Here is a 16796-nt window from a genome sequence, read left to right as displayed (position 1 = left end):
AGCCACCCGTCTTTTCAATAACCTTTCAATAATGAGCCTTCCATCCATGGCGTCTGTCAGTTTCTTGATCTGTTCACGATGAACTTTTGCTGAAGCAGCAACCACAGCCTCCAAAATGCTGCTCAAAGAGGTGTATTGTCTTCCCTGACTGTAAATCTCACGTTTGAGAAGGGTCCACAAGTTCTCAATAGGATTTAAGTCAGGTGAGTAAGGGGGCCAAGTCATTATTCAGGCATGTTTGAGGCCCTTGCTTGCCAGACAACAGTGGAGTACTTGGATGCATGTGATGGAGCATTGTCCTGCATGAAGATCATGGCCTTCTTGAATGGTGAGGACCTCTTCCTGTACCACTGCTTGAAGAAAGTTTCAGTCCATCTTCAACCCAATACCAGTACCTCTCCTCCACCTTGCTGGCGCCTGACTCAAAGTGGTGTCCATTAGTGATCCAGCCACGGTCTCATCCATCTGGTCCATCAAGAGTCACTACCTGTCTTCAGGTATTTCTTTGCCCAATCTATACGCTTCAACTTGTGAATCATATTCAGTGGTGATCTTCTTTAAGCCTCCTTGACCTTGGCCATGTCTCCTTGACCTTGGACTTGCACTTCTAGACACTCCAGGTAGATTGCAGTTCTGGAATAAGGTGGGTTCCTGGTAGCTTCACATTTAATTATTCTCAAGTCTTTTGCAGTTAATTTTTTTCATCTCCATGCATTTTTGGCACCCCAGTTGACTATTCACAACAAAACATTTTGATTGTTGCTATTTATATGAGTGTTGCATCAGTCTGAAATTAAACTGACTTTTCAGTGTCAGTTTAATCTCTTTTTTGGTCCATTTTACCTGAGGTCATGAAGCTGCCTAATAATTATGCACACCTTGATATATGGTGTAATTCACTTTCACCACACCCTCCCTCATTACACCAATACATATCACCTGAAAATGATTCAATCCAATGATCATTCAAGTTTATATGGTTTGGAGCTGGAAAATGTGCATAGAAATAATGATACGATCAGAATACTCACTTGTCTAATAATTGTGCACACAGTGTACATGTACATTATTGCACAGAACCTTCAATTAAAATGAAGCATATTTAAAAGAAAACAAGTATATACATTTGATTTGCATTGGGGATAATACAGCCTGAAATGAAAACACAACATCAGAATTTCCCCAGCTTTATTTACACTTCTTAATAATGGTCTTAACTGTGCTCCAAGAGATATACATAGCTTTTGATGTCTGTTCATATCCATCCCCTAACATGAGCTTTTCCACAACTTTATCTCGTAGATCTTTCTAAAGTACCTTTCCGCCCATAGTGGATTCTTTTGAATCGGACTACTAAGCAGAGGAGTCAATGACCAACTGCTTTTATTCTCAACTAATCCAAATCACTACAATTGATCACAAATGGAAGCTAATTAACTTAATTTTTGATCTGGTAGGTGGTTGGTTATACTACAGCAAGTTTGCAATAGCAATGTTAAGGGATGTGTTCACTTATCCAAATAGGGTATTTTACTGTTTTATTGTGAATTTCTTTGCAGAAATGTTTGTTTTTTTACTTGGATATTGTGGGTTACTGGGTGTATTGTGGGTTATTTAATGTTATTCATTTCAGGCTAGAAGGCAATAGAAGGTGAACACTTTGAAAGGGGGTGATGACTTTCTATACTTATCGTAGTACATTTGTGAAGTAAATTTTTTTATTACTTGTCAAGAGATGATACACTAACCCAGCAACATATTTATGAGCCACAATGACAGATGCCTGTAGTAGCATCTCAGTTGGTAAGGAGTACCAGGAAAGACATTGTAGTATTTTATCTGTTCAATTATGTCCTCTGTGAACACATGGTTAGCACCAGGTAGGCAATCTCCATTCTGAAGTAGCAAATTTTCTTCCCTTTTGAACACAACCTCAACAGGATCATCAGAAGGGATCAGCCAAAGACTTTGGAAGTCACACTTTGTTTACTGCTTTAAAATGTATGGAAGCCGTCAATGGCAATGCTAAAACAGGTTATTTCCCTAGATACATCTTCTTTCAATTGTGCAATTTATGTTTCCCTGTAAGTATCTCTGTGTTGCCAGCTGATGGTCCAGGTGCTTTCCAGTCTGGGTGAGCCTGTAAACAGCATAAAGTCAGTTACAATATGAAAACCATGTATAGTAAAACCACAACTGCATACATTTGTGATGTATGTACCTTGTCCATTTAACATTTCCATTCACAATTAATTGCAAAGGCTAGCTACAGTTTCTGGATGGTGTCATGTAGGGTTGCACCGATACCGATACCAGTATCGGGACGATACTGGGCTCATGTATTTGTACCACGCACCGATACCATGTAACGGAAACAGAACTACAACAACAGCTAACTCCAACACTGGAGAAGCTAAATTAAATGTCCGGAGACAGCCCGTGGGCAGAAAAAAATTAAAGAGCATAAAAAGATTCAATGAATCGCACACAGTTGAAAAATCGCACGAGTATCAGAGCAGAGAAACAACGTTCAGAGTATCAAACTAGCTATAGTGAGGTCAGAGAAAAGTAACTGGCTGTCTTTGTGCGCAACTTTGCATTGAACTGTCAGTAAGTGGCTGTTACATAGATATAAAGGTAGCCATGGTCTGAACGACAACTCAAGAAGCTAGCGTACTAACTGTCACAACTCGATAGCTACAATGGATTAGCGTCATGTAGACAACAGTAGAGATTCAGCAACCGTAATAAGACCTGTGTTTTTTTTTTTACTTCAAAATAAAAGCCTGCGATGGGTTGTGTGTATTATTTATATTTTCAAAGGAAAAGCTATTTGGGGTAAAATATAAATTTAACAAATTACTATTTAAATAATACATTATATAAGGTAAATAATATAATAAGGTGGCACACATTGAGAAATGGTTAGAGCTTAAGTAAGTTAACGTAGAGAACCACAACATGTTTATATGGGACAAAACTTTACTTTTTTACTGAATGAAATCCTACCTAGTGCAGCTTTGAGTACTCGGTATCGGCACACGGTATCGGTAAGTTCTCAAATATAAGTACTTGTACTCTTGTCTGAAAAAAAGTGGTATCGGTGCATCCCCAGTGTCATGCATGTTTACTATAACATAGCCCAGTAGCACACAAAGTCAAACAGATAATCAAAGAAATCAACAGACATTTTAATAAAATATCTGGCTAAGTCAAATTTGATTACAAAGTTCCAAAAGAGAGTGGACTTACCATTCACTTGGAGGTTGTTGTCATCAAACTCTAAACAATCTGTGAGTTCTTGTCACAAACAAAAGATACTGTTAAATGCCATGCCGCTAGCAACAGTAATTCAGTTGCTAGCGCTGATACTGCTGGACAAAGATGTGCACATTTTCCTTGTTTACAGCTTCCTGTGCTTGTCTCTTTTTTTTGCTTGTTGTTATAAACACTGTGTATAATAGCATGATACCTGAAGAGGAATGATGTTTGACTTGTGCAGGACTATTACCTGAATAGGGGATGGGTGACGTTTGACAAGTGCAGGGCTAATGCTTCACTAAGGGAGGGCTGACACTTGACTAATGCAGGGCTGATACCTGACTAGCAGACAGGTGACATCTGATTAGGGCAGGGGTGACATCTGAGAAGAAGAGGTGATGTCTGAGATGTTTGAGGAGATGTCGGTTCAGACTTGACCATGGGAGAGGTGACATCCAGAAACGGGGAATGAAGCAGTTCCTATTATGTATTCTGTTGTGATGTACGGTCAGAGAGTATCCCCACTGGGACAATAGATAGGATTACTGACACCCCCTGGGCTACTTACACTAAAACAAATTAATAAAAAACAAAGAAAAGCATTCATGTTTCTCCCCCCAAAAATGACTATGTGACAGGTAGCACTTCATAATGAAGATTATTGAAAATGCAATGTTTGCAAAATACAGGGGGTGGACAAAATAACAGAAATTCCGAAGAATATATTAATAAACCAACTTAAGATGGTTTCAATTTGCACGTAACCATAAGATAGACTTTGTTACGACAGACTTACACCTGTTTACCCGTAAATGCCACGTTACGCCATTTGAAATGGAATTAGGCCACCTATGGGGTTGGAATGGAATTAGGCCCTGAATATGTTTTGAAATATATCAATCAAATCAATCACATTTATTTATAAAGCCCTTTTTACAACAGCAGTTGTCACAAAGTGCTTTACAGAGACACCCGGCCTTAAACCCCAAGGAGCAAACAACAGTAGTGTTGGATTTCAGTGGCTAGGAAAACCTCAGAGGGGTGTCCCGTCCTCTTCTGGCTGTGCCGGGTGAGATATTAAGAGTCCAATTGGAATAATAAATACATTTCTCTGGGCTAAATCCAGAGTCTATTTGATTCTAGACTAGGTCAAAAGAATGACCAGGTGGACAGGGACAGCAACAGGCCCCCCAAACCAGGTACTCCGCAGGTGTGGACCAGGACCTCATCTCCTCCTAAAATGTAAAACTGGAGAATACTGAGAAAAGTTAGAAAGTGCATTCCTCATATCCCCCAGCACAATAATATAGCAGCGTAACACCTTGGAACTGAGACGGGGGTCCGGCGACACTGTGGCCCTACCCGGGGGAAGTAAATATAGCCTATGATATTTTGATAGAGCTTGATTACTTATCAGAAATATATATCGCTGGTTATGTATTCTACTACTACTTAGGCAACAAGAGGAAAATGTAAATCTCGTAGAAGTAGTAAAATGTAGGGCGGACAAAACTATTATATCCAACCAATGGGGTGAAATCAGCCAATCAAAATCATATCTCTGGAAATCGATAACGTGAATGATTCATTTGTCATTTTATTTCAAGAAGATGGTGGAGCTGAGTGCATAGAGCATATCCATCAAAGACAGTATGATGCGGGTTTCAGACTCGTGAACGGTTAATTTTGAAGCCCTTTTTCTTAATTTTTTTTTGTTTTAACCATGTTTTTCTTTATGGTCAGTTCACCAATTGCATTCAGTTACATTTACATCCACTCACGCACTTGGTCTAAATCATAACTATTTTGATCATTTTTATTCGTTCAATAGACTCTGTGCACCAGCGTAGTGACGAACTTCCGCTTTTGTCTAGAAGTCGGTATTGCAGTTTCCGGTTTACTTACTAATACTCATCCGCATTAGTAAACACCTAAACTCACAACAAGATGAGTGATGCTGTTGTACGGAAAAAATATATATATAATGTACGTGACTCATTTAAGTTTCAAGGTACAAGTGGGGCATCATTTTAATCAGGAGAATGACTTCAAACGCTAGACTAGAAATAGTCAGAAAAGGCGATTTTTTTTATATACTTCCATGTAACGCAGGTTTAAGCGCAATTAATACCATATAGGACCAGATGTTTACTTCCTATGCAAGTTGTTATTTTTCAGTTTCGTTGTGAAATGAGGTTACAGTAGTAAAATAAAAGAGGAGACCTGTTTTGGTGCTTTTTTGAGGCTATGGAATTTTAAGCTTCATTCAGGTTAGAAGAGGCTGAACGAAGGTTCGTTTCAATTCACTTGCTATGACGCGCTAGCGTTCCAGCTCAGCCAGCATTCTTTTGCCGTTTTTGAGGCTAGGGTGAATTTTTATGTGTTCTATTGTCCTGCCTAATACTACACTAAAAAGGAATACGTCGCTAACTAACTTAGCCGATAGCCGGCCGGCACACCACACCTCGTAGTTGTGCAGATAACTCGATACGTAGAGTTTGAGACCCTTGTTCCGCTTGCTTGTTGGAGCAGGGGACCAGGCATCGACAATTTGATGGACATCACTAATGCTTATTTTAGGCAGGTCTTGGAGACATCTACTAAAAACTGACATTTTGGGCGACGCGGGTGATCGCCTTAAGTAAACCGGAAAATGATATGCCGACATCTGGCTAAAGTGGAAGTTCGTCCATATGCTTGTGCACAGAGCCTATTGCCTTAATAACTGTTTGTGGCCATTCTTCACAAGCAGAGGGAGGCGCTATTTCACAAAAACAGTGAAGTGCTACGATGGACTAACGAGTGGTCCGGAACACTCGTTAATTAACGAGCGGATGTGCCACTTATGTAACGATGCTTTCGGGAAAGCATCGATAACGAGGCACTTACGTGCATTTTACGTTCTCCTTCGTGCTTTAAGAAACTGGGCCCAGATCTGGTGATTGGGGAAGCCGTGGAAAACAAAACATATTGGTGTTCATAAAACCACTCGTTTAGCATTGTGTATGGGGGGCATTATCACCCTTGAATATTGGAACACAAGAGAACAATGTTTGCACCACAGGGTGCTCCTGGTCCTGTAAAATGGACTCATATTCCTTGGCCATTATATGACCGTGCAGAGAAATCACCGGACTCAATGACTCACATGAGATGTCTGCCCATACAATTACTGATCTCACAACCTGTTTAACAGTTGGCAGCAGACATTGTGGGCTGAAGGCATCCTTTGGCTTTTTCCAAATGTAAACCCATCCATATCTAGCAAATAGGGTGAAAATGACTGATCCGACCATTTTTTCATTGCTCAGGGGTCCAGGTTTTGTGCTACTTGCACCAAGTTATGACACATCGTGCATTGGCTTTGAAAACAAGCTGTTTCTGAATGGCAGCTCTGCCATACATTCCAGCTTTGTGAAGCTCACAGTGTAAATGTTTTTATGGAGACAGGGTCACAGAGGTGCTGATTCAATTGTATGGTAATTTTCAAGGCTGTGCTTACAGGGCATGGAGGAACTATTCTGTTGAGTGTCTGTCTATCCCTGTCGGTCAGCTTTGACTTGCCACCACTGTTCTACTTTGCCGATGCAATTTGTCCACATTCGACATCTGCTGTCCTGATTTTTGAGACTATTCCTCTTGACACATTGAATGATTTTGAAGTCTTTGTGACAGATGCACCTGAAATTCTGGCACCAACTTTTCTGCCTCTTTGGAACGCTGTTAGTTTCCTTGTTGCTTTGCAAACTCAAATCTAAAAGTGCTAATTGTCTGACCCTTTCAATAGCGTACATATATCTACTGCTAATTGGCAGTCAACCTAATGTGACCTCTACAGCTGTGTTTGTAATTGTGATTTAGTTACTTCAAAGTAACAGTCCTTTTCCATGTGGTGTTTCCGATAACCCCCCCCCCCCCCATTCCCTTGAATGAGGAGGAGGATCAATGAAAATGTTTGAGATTTGCATAACAACTTCAAAGTACAGTGATGGTATAAGCTGACTAAAGCTGATATGGTGGGTAGTATACTATTACATAGTGTTTGTGTGGTTGTTATGACTAAGTGTTATCTGATAAATAAATCAGAATACTAAGAGAAATATATAAAACAAACTATACTGTACTATGCAGTACAATGCTCAAAGGGGCTATACATAGAATGTATTCTTTAATGTGGAAGCTAGGTGAATTGCAGTAACAACAGTTTGCATTCAGGCCAATGTTTCTCAATCCAGGGAGGTAAAGTTTGTTTTAGTATAACAGTCATTCTGTGGATTTTTTTTATATATGGAAATTGAATAGAAAAAAACAAATATCCACCAAATGTCCCATGAATTATAAATCCAACTTGCACTCACTCTGCTAGTAAGATTGACTTTCATTTTTGGTCGCCCAGCTTACAAAAGCTGTACTTCTTTTTTATTTTAAAGACATTCCATGGCAATTTTATGGCCTAATTGTTCTCTGTAAAATTCAGTGCTTGTTTTCTCACTTGAACAGAAATGAAAGAATTGTGTAGAAAATTGAATGAACTTTGTAGAACTTCAGAAACTACAAAATGGCTGAGGGATTTAGTTTGCATCATAATTTCCAGTGGTTCATTAATAAGCAGGATAAGATGATAATGTTTCTAAGTGATGTAGATGGAGGACATGGAGAGAGCAGCATTTACATTTTACAACCCAATAGAAAATGTTCATTTTAAGATAAGCTTTTGTATGCACCCAAAATAATTTCTGGTGAATACATTTTGTGAAACAGCATAATTCCACTTTTTCTGCAGATATATAAAATAAATGTTCTAATATCCCAATACCAGTAGGCTAATTTGACATATTGCCCCTTTAAGTGATAGACTATCAGCATATTTTCAATAAAAACATGGATGCTGGTCCTAACAAAGTGCACTGGGTAGTCACTTTTTTTAAAGACCATACATACAAACACACATGTAGTGCATTTGCCCCTGCATTGGCTGCTCCGCTTTCCCTGCGTTGTACAAACTGAGTGACCGATAAATCTTTCATGGAGTTGGAACCAAAAATAAACTCAAAATAAACGTCCTCCTTCCTTCTCTCACCGGTTATACCAATCGTCCTTCTTCCTCCTCTAACCAGTTATTACCACTCATCCTCCTTCCTCCTCTCAATGGTTATTACCACTCATCCTCCTTCCTCCTCTCACTGGTTATTACCACTCATCCTCCTTCCTCCCCTCACTGGTTATTACCACTCATCCTCCTTCCTCCCCTCACTGGTTATTACCACTCATCCTCCTTCCTCCCCTCACTGGTTATTACCACTCATCCTCCTTCCTCCCCTCACTGGTTATTACCACTCATCCTCCTTCCTCCCCTCACTGGTTATTACCACTCATCCTCCTTCCTCCTTTCACTGGTTATTACCACTCATCCTCCTTCCTCCTCTCACTGGTTATTACCACTCATCCTCCTTCCTCCCCTCACTGGTTATTACCACTCATCCTCCTTCCTCCCCTCACTGGTTATTACCACTCATCCTCCTTCCTCCTTTCACTGGTTATACCACTCACTTTCTGCTCCACGAATAATTGAGTGACAACTACTAATAGAGGATGACAATATGGCTGCATCTTTTCATTATCTGACAAGTACTGGATAATATATTGATAGGCTATATATGTTTCATATTTATGTGTGTGTGTTTATGTTTTTATCTGTCTACTTTTTGCAAGCAGTTATTACAGTAAACTACTCGTGTTCTCTCTGTCACTCCCCATTCCTTCTCTCTCCCTCTCCTTTACCCTCTCTGGTGCAGTCAACATATGAGGGCACTCCTCACCTCCCTTTCTCCTACCCCCAGTTCCCCACCCCAACCTGCCCTTGGCTTCATCATCTCTGGCTGGAATCTGCAGTAACCAAGGTGACTCAGTGTACTCAGCACATATGAACAGTCACTGACTAACAACACACACTCACACCAACACACCCACACACAAAACCGGTACTCAAGAAAATCCAAAATGGAGAAGAGGCTACTACCACCCTAGAGCTCCAGATGCACACAACCACCTCCACCGTCTCAGACAACACTTTAGCTCTGCTTTGTACGTGTGTAAGAAAGAGAAAGGGGAGGGAGAACACACCAGCGGAGGAAGCTCAGCATGTAGGGTACAGTGTATGCAGCATACGTGCCAAGATAAGAGACACGGCACAGCAGAACCTCACACTCCTCAGTGGTACCATTGGGCTACTGCTGAGTCTCTCATCCAACAGGATAGCCTGCCCTTGAGGGACAGAGACAGACACATACTGCCTTCACTAGCTCAGTGAACCTTATTTGACACACACACACACACACACCAAACAGCCAGGTCAGAGTGACCTGCTGCCAGTGCAGTGCATATTCAATGTGTCACTAGAGCAATGCACGGTTCATGCCTGGTTAACCAGGAGGGATTATCAGTAGTAACAGTGGAGGGTTAGTAGTAGTAATATAAAAGTGGTTAGTAGTAGTAACAGAAGGAGGGGATTAGTGTTAGTAACAGAGAAAGGGTGAGTAGTAGTAACAGAGAGGGGTTAGTAGTAGTAACAGACAGAGGGGTTAGTAGTAGTAACAGTTGGAGGTTAGTAGCAGTAACGGGGGGGGGGTAAGTAGTAGTAGTAGTGGCAAAAGAGAGAGGGATTAGTGGTAGTAACAGTGGGGGGTTAGTAGTAAGAGTAGTAGCAACAGTATGAGGCATTAGTAGTAACAGAGAGGGGGGTTAGTAGTAGTATTAACAGAGAGAGAGGGGTTAGTAGCAGCAGTAACAGAGACTGGGGTTAGTAGTAGTAACAGAGAGAGGGGGTCAGGAGGGTGCCTCGTTTGTTTTGCACATAGATATACACTTCTAAGCATTAGGACAGCATTCTTTTCTGAACTGCATCTGAATATCCCATTGTCTTTGATGCAAATTACTCTACGACTTGTTTAAGCAATCAAAAACATAGGACAAACATAGGCAAAACTGCAATGCCTCTGTGATGTCTGTGTGTGTCTGAATATGAGTGAGAATAGAGACAACTACTGGATGGCACAACATATATTTACATGAAGTATGAGAAACCCAGATGAGAGGAGATCCATAGCATTTACTTTTGTATAATGACAACAGAGACCCTTCTAACTAGGCGTTTGTACCATTTGACCTCTCCTGAAGTTGATCTGTAATATTTACCTTTGTTGTTCCTTGGTCAGCCAGTGGAAAAAATAAAATAAAGATGCTAGTGGACAGAGGTCAGCTGCCCTGCTCTGCCTTCCGTGGCTGTTTGGCTCTTCTGCTGTTGTGGAGGATTCATGTTCCATTAAACCACTTCTTTGAAACATTTATGTAGCTTATCTGTTTTTCCCATATCGCTGCCCTTGTCTGTTCCTTTCAACTGCTTCATTCCCACAACATGTTTTTGTCACTTTTGCTGAGGTGAGATCACATTCTAAATCTAACTATATATTTCTGTCTGCCTCTCTCCCCTACTTTCTCCCTTGTTCAGTACAGTTTAAATTCTCCATTAACCCTTTTCCCTTAATTTGTCTTCATTCATTCCAGCTGTTGCCAGTTCAATGGGTGAATGGCTTTTATTGCTGGCTTCAACACAAAATTGGCATAATCAACACTATCATCATATCATGGTAGTTTCCATTCTACTGTTAGGGCACATCCAACTCAACCAAATCCCAATTTTATGTTGGACTAGTCTCGCTTGACAGAGTCACAGTGGTAGATGTTGGAGGAGCCCAATGTTAGACTGACGTCCTTTCAGAAAAATACAGTTTTAAGAAAATGACAATATGTTTCAAGTTGACATATTCAAATATGAATGGAAGAGAATAGCAGAGAAGAGGAAAGGAGAGGACCGATGGAGAGCAGAGGGAAGAAGACCGGAGTGAAGAAGCTTGTTGTTGGAGACAGACATATCACAGTCTGTCATTGCAGTCCTTATATTTGTCATGTTTATTGCTTCATAATGGCATTTATTATGATGGATCTAGATGTCCATGTTACTCAGAAACATACATCCTTCGTAGAGTTTCTGTGTGAGGGCACTTTAATACCAAATCTGTGATAAGTCTTGATCCGGTGAACACCAAGCTCCACCTCCCTCCCATCCCTCCTCAGCTATAGAGAGGACTACAGCTGGACTTCACAGCCAAACTACAATCTGTGATTTGACTGCACCTGCTCTGGTTTCTTAACCCACACCTCCAAAATCCCCGCTATGTCTCTCTCTCTCTCTCTCTTTCTCTCTCTCACTCTCTCTCCTGTTCTCTCTCTTACAATCAAACAGTGCTTTGAAATATACTGTTAATATATAAACACTCAAAGGTTCACACTGGCCTGGTCAAATTACATTAGGGACTTTCAGTATATCTGCAGTATAACATTTGTTGTGGATCGGCCAGGCAGTGCAGACGCTCTAGAGGAGAAACGAGCTTTAAACATGAGCATCTGCCATGTTTGTGTGACACTCGTTAGTTCCTCCCTCTATGTCCCTCCCTGTCTCTCCTCCATCCCTCCCTCTGTCAGCCTGTTACTCCCCATCACTTTTCTGTCAGGCTCATTTGAGTATCTCTCTGTCTTTCAATCACTTCTCCTCTCTGGAATCCTACTGCAGGTCTTCAGTGGAACTGGGCCCTCACTTTCTTGTTCATTGCAAAGGACCCTCTCAGTTCCCTTTACTATCAACAACAGTTTCACTCCTATCTACGCCTCCATCCTACTCAGTGAAATCTGGAAAATAAATTATGTTAGAATAAAGGGAATCTGCTGTTATTATGCATCTGATTGAACCCATGTCACTCCCCTTTAGTGCCATACAGGGCTCAAAGCCAGCAATAATCACCTATCATCTGGTCGCATGTGTGAGCCATCCCTGACAACATTTTAAGCTAACTGTGAAGTGAGCTTACGATACATTCAGTTTCCTCAGTGAAAACTGGCTGTGGGTTCAATGTGTCAATCTTCTTCACTTTAACAGTCCTTTCTTAGATTAGCAATAAAAACTCTAATTAATGTGATTGAGAATTTGTACTTTACTACTGCATTGGCCACTAGAACAAAAAAAACTTAGGCTGTATGTTCTTGTCCACCACCACTAGGAGTTGCTATAGAATTGTTAGCTGCTAGAATGTCTGAACTTTGGTGGAGTTCATGGTCATTGGGAGAGGATGATTTTGATGCTTGATGCTTTTGACTTATGCCTTCAAGATTATTTTATAATCTCTTGCTACCTAAAGCAGTCTCTTAACAGACACACACACACACACAGATATCAATATGGAGTCAACACATACATCATTATAATGGGCACTGTGCATGTGTAGACATCATTGTGCATGTGGAGTTGAGCTTCTTATCATTTCATTCATTTTATAGCTTCCTTCCTCAAGGTATAACGCATATATAAAGGTATAAACACATACCATGTAATTAATATGAACATTAATGATTAGCTTCAAATGTATTGGACAGATATATGTGTGTATAGAAATGCTCTACATTGCTCTGCAAGGGTGGGGACAAATGTCTGCAGTCACAGTCACAAATAACCTATAGTGTAGTCTATAATGGAATCTCCCACCACACCAACGCCTCGGTATCTACGTGCACATTCTCATCAAAAGAAACAATCGAGGAGTAGGACCTGATTAAGTAGGCTAGGTCTATTCAGCGCTTATTTTGTCAGACTCTCAAAAAGATGTTCCAGCCTGAAAGGTGTATGTCTGGAGTGTGCAGGATTCACGTCTGTGCTAGTAAAAATTTCACACACGCCACGCCCCCACCTATCTTAATGTAAAAAAAAATACGACCATGGTTGAAGAAGCTTGATAGATTGCATTACACACATGTAATATATTGATTAGCAGGCTGCCACTACATGTTTTTGATACTAAATTATATTAATGGAAGAGATAAAATAGTCATGTGTATTAGTTTAGAAGAGTTCATGAAGCAAATTCTTGAGCACTTCCATAACCTATGCCAAAGACGCGTGCGTATGGCAAACCCATTTACCTGACAACGCACACATACGCGGTGCATAATGTCTACATCCGAATATGTATTTGCATTATCATCTCAAACCATTTCATTGTTATGAATTGTACTATCGGTCTGTTTGATTCGATGACCACGTCTGACTACAGTGTATTTCTGACAGCCAACCTTTTATTATTAAAATAACGTGCATGGGCTCTATCATCACAAGTCAGCTGATGCGACTACTTGATTTTCGGTGAAATATTTAAGAGCACTACAACGAATGAACTTTAAATGCACAGTAATATGGAACTGGGAAACATTGTCGTTATAGTTCTTTCGAAAATAAAGACATGCTGACTAATGTTTCTGTGGAAAATGGCATCTCTAACATAGCCGATTGAGCTCTAGCCTAATGTGCCACAACCGAATAGCGTCAATTATTATGGAAAAACACCTTCCAATCCTATTTACATTGACTTCGTATGCAATATCTTGCTACATAGTAGATTGTATCACATATAATTGAATATCAAGGGACCTAATTTTATCGATGGCGTTTGGTTATTGAAATAAGAGTCAACATTTCCTTAAAACATATTATCAGAGTCATAATAAATGCATTACCTTATATAAAACTGATGTACGGCTTGGCACGGGGATAACTGCCGATATCCAGTAGTAAAATCAGACAACAACAAAACCACGCCGGGATGTTGATGATGACATTGCTGTCTTCATGGAAGAACGGTAGAAGAAAAGGGGGAAAAAACACTTTTTCAGATGTGTCAAGAAATACTGGAAGATAGAATAAATAAACGGAGCGGATCTGACAGGATTGCGGGCTCTTGTTTACATGAACAGCGATTCCATTTTCAGCCGTTTAAACTGGCACTATGCTACCCGGTAATATCTGATTGAAATCCATGGTGCAGTTCATTGCGACGATATAAAATGTTACTGTAAAAAAACAAAGGGATAAACCCCCTTAACAACTAATATTACAAAACGCTCTTTTTTATTATTCGCGTTTTCGGAAACATCAGATAAAACGTAGATTACATACAAATAACCGCACAAATAAACAGATCTGTGGGTTCAAGCGGTGCGCTACCAGATATTTGCATGTATATTAATATTCATATAGTAGTTACACCAGAAGAGGCCATTGGTTGATAAAATAGTAGATGCAACGATCGAGGCAGGTTTATGAAGATTCCATAATGCGCTTCTCGCTCAACCGATGTGACGCCGTTTTGCTTATGGTCTAGTCGACATTAGCAAGTATGAATTTCCGTTGTTGTTTTTCTCAAAAAAATATGACCTTTTTTCAACCTGTCTCTATCAACTGACACGGATCGAGTATTTTGTCTGCGTTTTCGTCGCATACGTAGGCATAGGCTGGATGTCAGTGCATTCTGGCTCAGCAGCGCGTCTTCACATTAGAAATTGTCAGACAGTCTATAAACTATAAATTTAAACAAGAAATCACACACGGTTTGGGAAAACCGCTGTGCACTGGTTGACATGACAACATTCAAATCAAAGTAATTGAACTTTAACCGCCGCCATGTTCTACAAATTATACATTTTAACTCTGCTGAATATGAATTTACTGTAGCCAAGCCTACTTATAAAGAGTTATTGCCCACCTTATAACCTTGTAGGCTACTTTGTTAGGCTAGTCATGTTGCTGCCATTGTGGTGTTTATGTTTTCAATATAAGCTGCATACTAAATAGTGAGTTAAACTGGGATTTTGTTGGAAGTGGAAGTATCCAAAAACTGATTTATAGACTATTACATAATCATTACATTTTAATTTATTTTTACAAATATTGCATTTGATTATACAACCAACTCCTGAGCTGTGTGCTCGACTTTCGTGCATGCGTAAAAGCAAAGGATGTCACATTTGCTTGTTCAGCACTCTAGGTCACTCCTCAATTGAAAAAATTAACATCATTGGACACATGCTGGATCTGTGCCTCAGACATGCCCTAGACTAACACCCTATTTTTACTACTCTGTCTCTTCCTGACCTCTACCAACACCACCTCAGTCTCCCTACTACTCTGTTCCCTCATACACTGCCAACAGCTTCTCAAATGTTCTCCTGGACCACCACCACAAAGGCTCCAAAGACCCTGAGCTCCTAAAACCGTCATAATTACCTTTCTCTATAGGAAGGCTTTCTGTTAAAAACAGTTTTTCATTGTTGTTTTTGATAATCTGTTATACAGTGGGGAGAACAAGTATTTGATACACTGCCGATTTTGCAGGTTTTCCCACTTACAAAGCATGTAGAAGTCTGTCATTTTTATCATAGGTACTTGTGAGCAACGGAATCTAAAACAATAATCCAGAAAATCACATTGTATGATTTTTAAGTTATTAATTTGCATTTTATTGCATGACATAAGTATTTGATACATCAGAAAAGCAGAACTTAATATTTGGTACAGAAACCTTAGTTTGCAATTACAGTGATCATACATTTCCTGTAGTTCTTGACCAGGTTTGCACACACTGCAGCAGGGATTTTGGCCCACTCCTTCAGACAGACCTTCTCCAGACCCTTCAGGTTTCGGGGCTGTTGCTGAGCAATACGGACTTTCAGCTCCCTCCAACGATTTTCTATTGGGTTCAGGTCTGGAGACTGGCTAGGCCACTCCAGGACCTTGAGATGCTTCTTACGGAGCCACTCCTTAGTTGCCCTGGCTGTGTGTTTCAGGTCGTTGTCATGCTGGAAGACCCAGCCACGACCCATCTTCAATGCTCTTACTGAGGGAAGGAGGTTGTTGGCCAAGATCTCGCGATACATCCTCCCCTCAATACAGTGCAGTCGTCCTGTCCCCTTTGCAGAAAAGCATCCCCAAAGAATGATGTTTCCACCTCCATGCCTCATGGTTGGGATGGTGTTCTTGGGGTTGTACTCATCCTTCTTCTCCAAACATGGCAAGTGGAGTTTAGACCAAAAAAGCTCTATTTTTGTTTCATCAGACCACATGACCTTCTCCCATTCCTCCTCTGGATCATCCAGATGGTCAATGCCAAACTTCAGACGGGCCTGGACATGCGCTGGCTTGAGCAGGGGGACATTGCGTGCACTGCAGGATTTTAATCCATGACGGCTTAGTGTGTTACTAATGGTTTTCTTTGAGACTGTGGTCCCAGCTCTCTTCAGGTCATTGACCAGGTCCTGCCATGTAGTTCTGGGCTGATCCCTCACCTTCCTCATGATCATTGTTGCTCCACGAGGTGAGATCTTGCATGGAGCCCCAGACCGAGGGAGATTGACCGTCATCTTGAACTTCTTCCATTTTCTAATAATTGCGCCAACAGTTGTTGCTTTCTCACCAAGCTGCTTGCCTATTGTCCTGTAGCCCATCCCAGCCTTGTGCAGGTCTACAATTTTATCCCTGATGTCCTTACACAGCTCTCTGGTCTTGGCCATTGTGGAGAGGTTGGAGTGTGTGGACAGGTGTCTTTTATACAGGTAACGATTTCAAACAGGTGCAGTTAATACAGGTAAAAAGTGGA

At 40.7% G+C, this 16796-nt stretch overlaps 1 protein-coding gene across 1 annotated transcript in view; it reads right to left on the bottom strand.

The window, feature by feature from the left end:
• The window catches only part of LOC105023951 (neuronal tyrosine-phosphorylated phosphoinositide-3-kinase adapter 1), a 44172-nt gene extending 29541 nt beyond the window's left edge, over window positions 1-14631 (bottom strand). The window contains exon 1 of the mRNA XM_029120663.2: window positions 13882-14631. The gene's annotated coding sequence lies outside the window, so the exon portion shown is untranslated. The remainder of the gene's footprint in view (window positions 1-13881) is intronic.
• Window positions 14632-16796: the final 2165 nt, after the last annotated feature.

This window comes from Esox lucius, chromosome 7, assembly GCF_011004845.1.
Source record: "Esox lucius isolate fEsoLuc1 chromosome 7, fEsoLuc1.pri, whole genome shotgun sequence".
In the NCBI taxonomy this organism is placed as follows: domain Eukaryota; kingdom Metazoa; phylum Chordata; class Actinopteri; order Esociformes; family Esocidae; genus Esox; species Esox lucius.
Note: the sequence above shows the minus strand (reverse complement) of the source record. Positions and strands in the feature narration are given on the sequence as shown.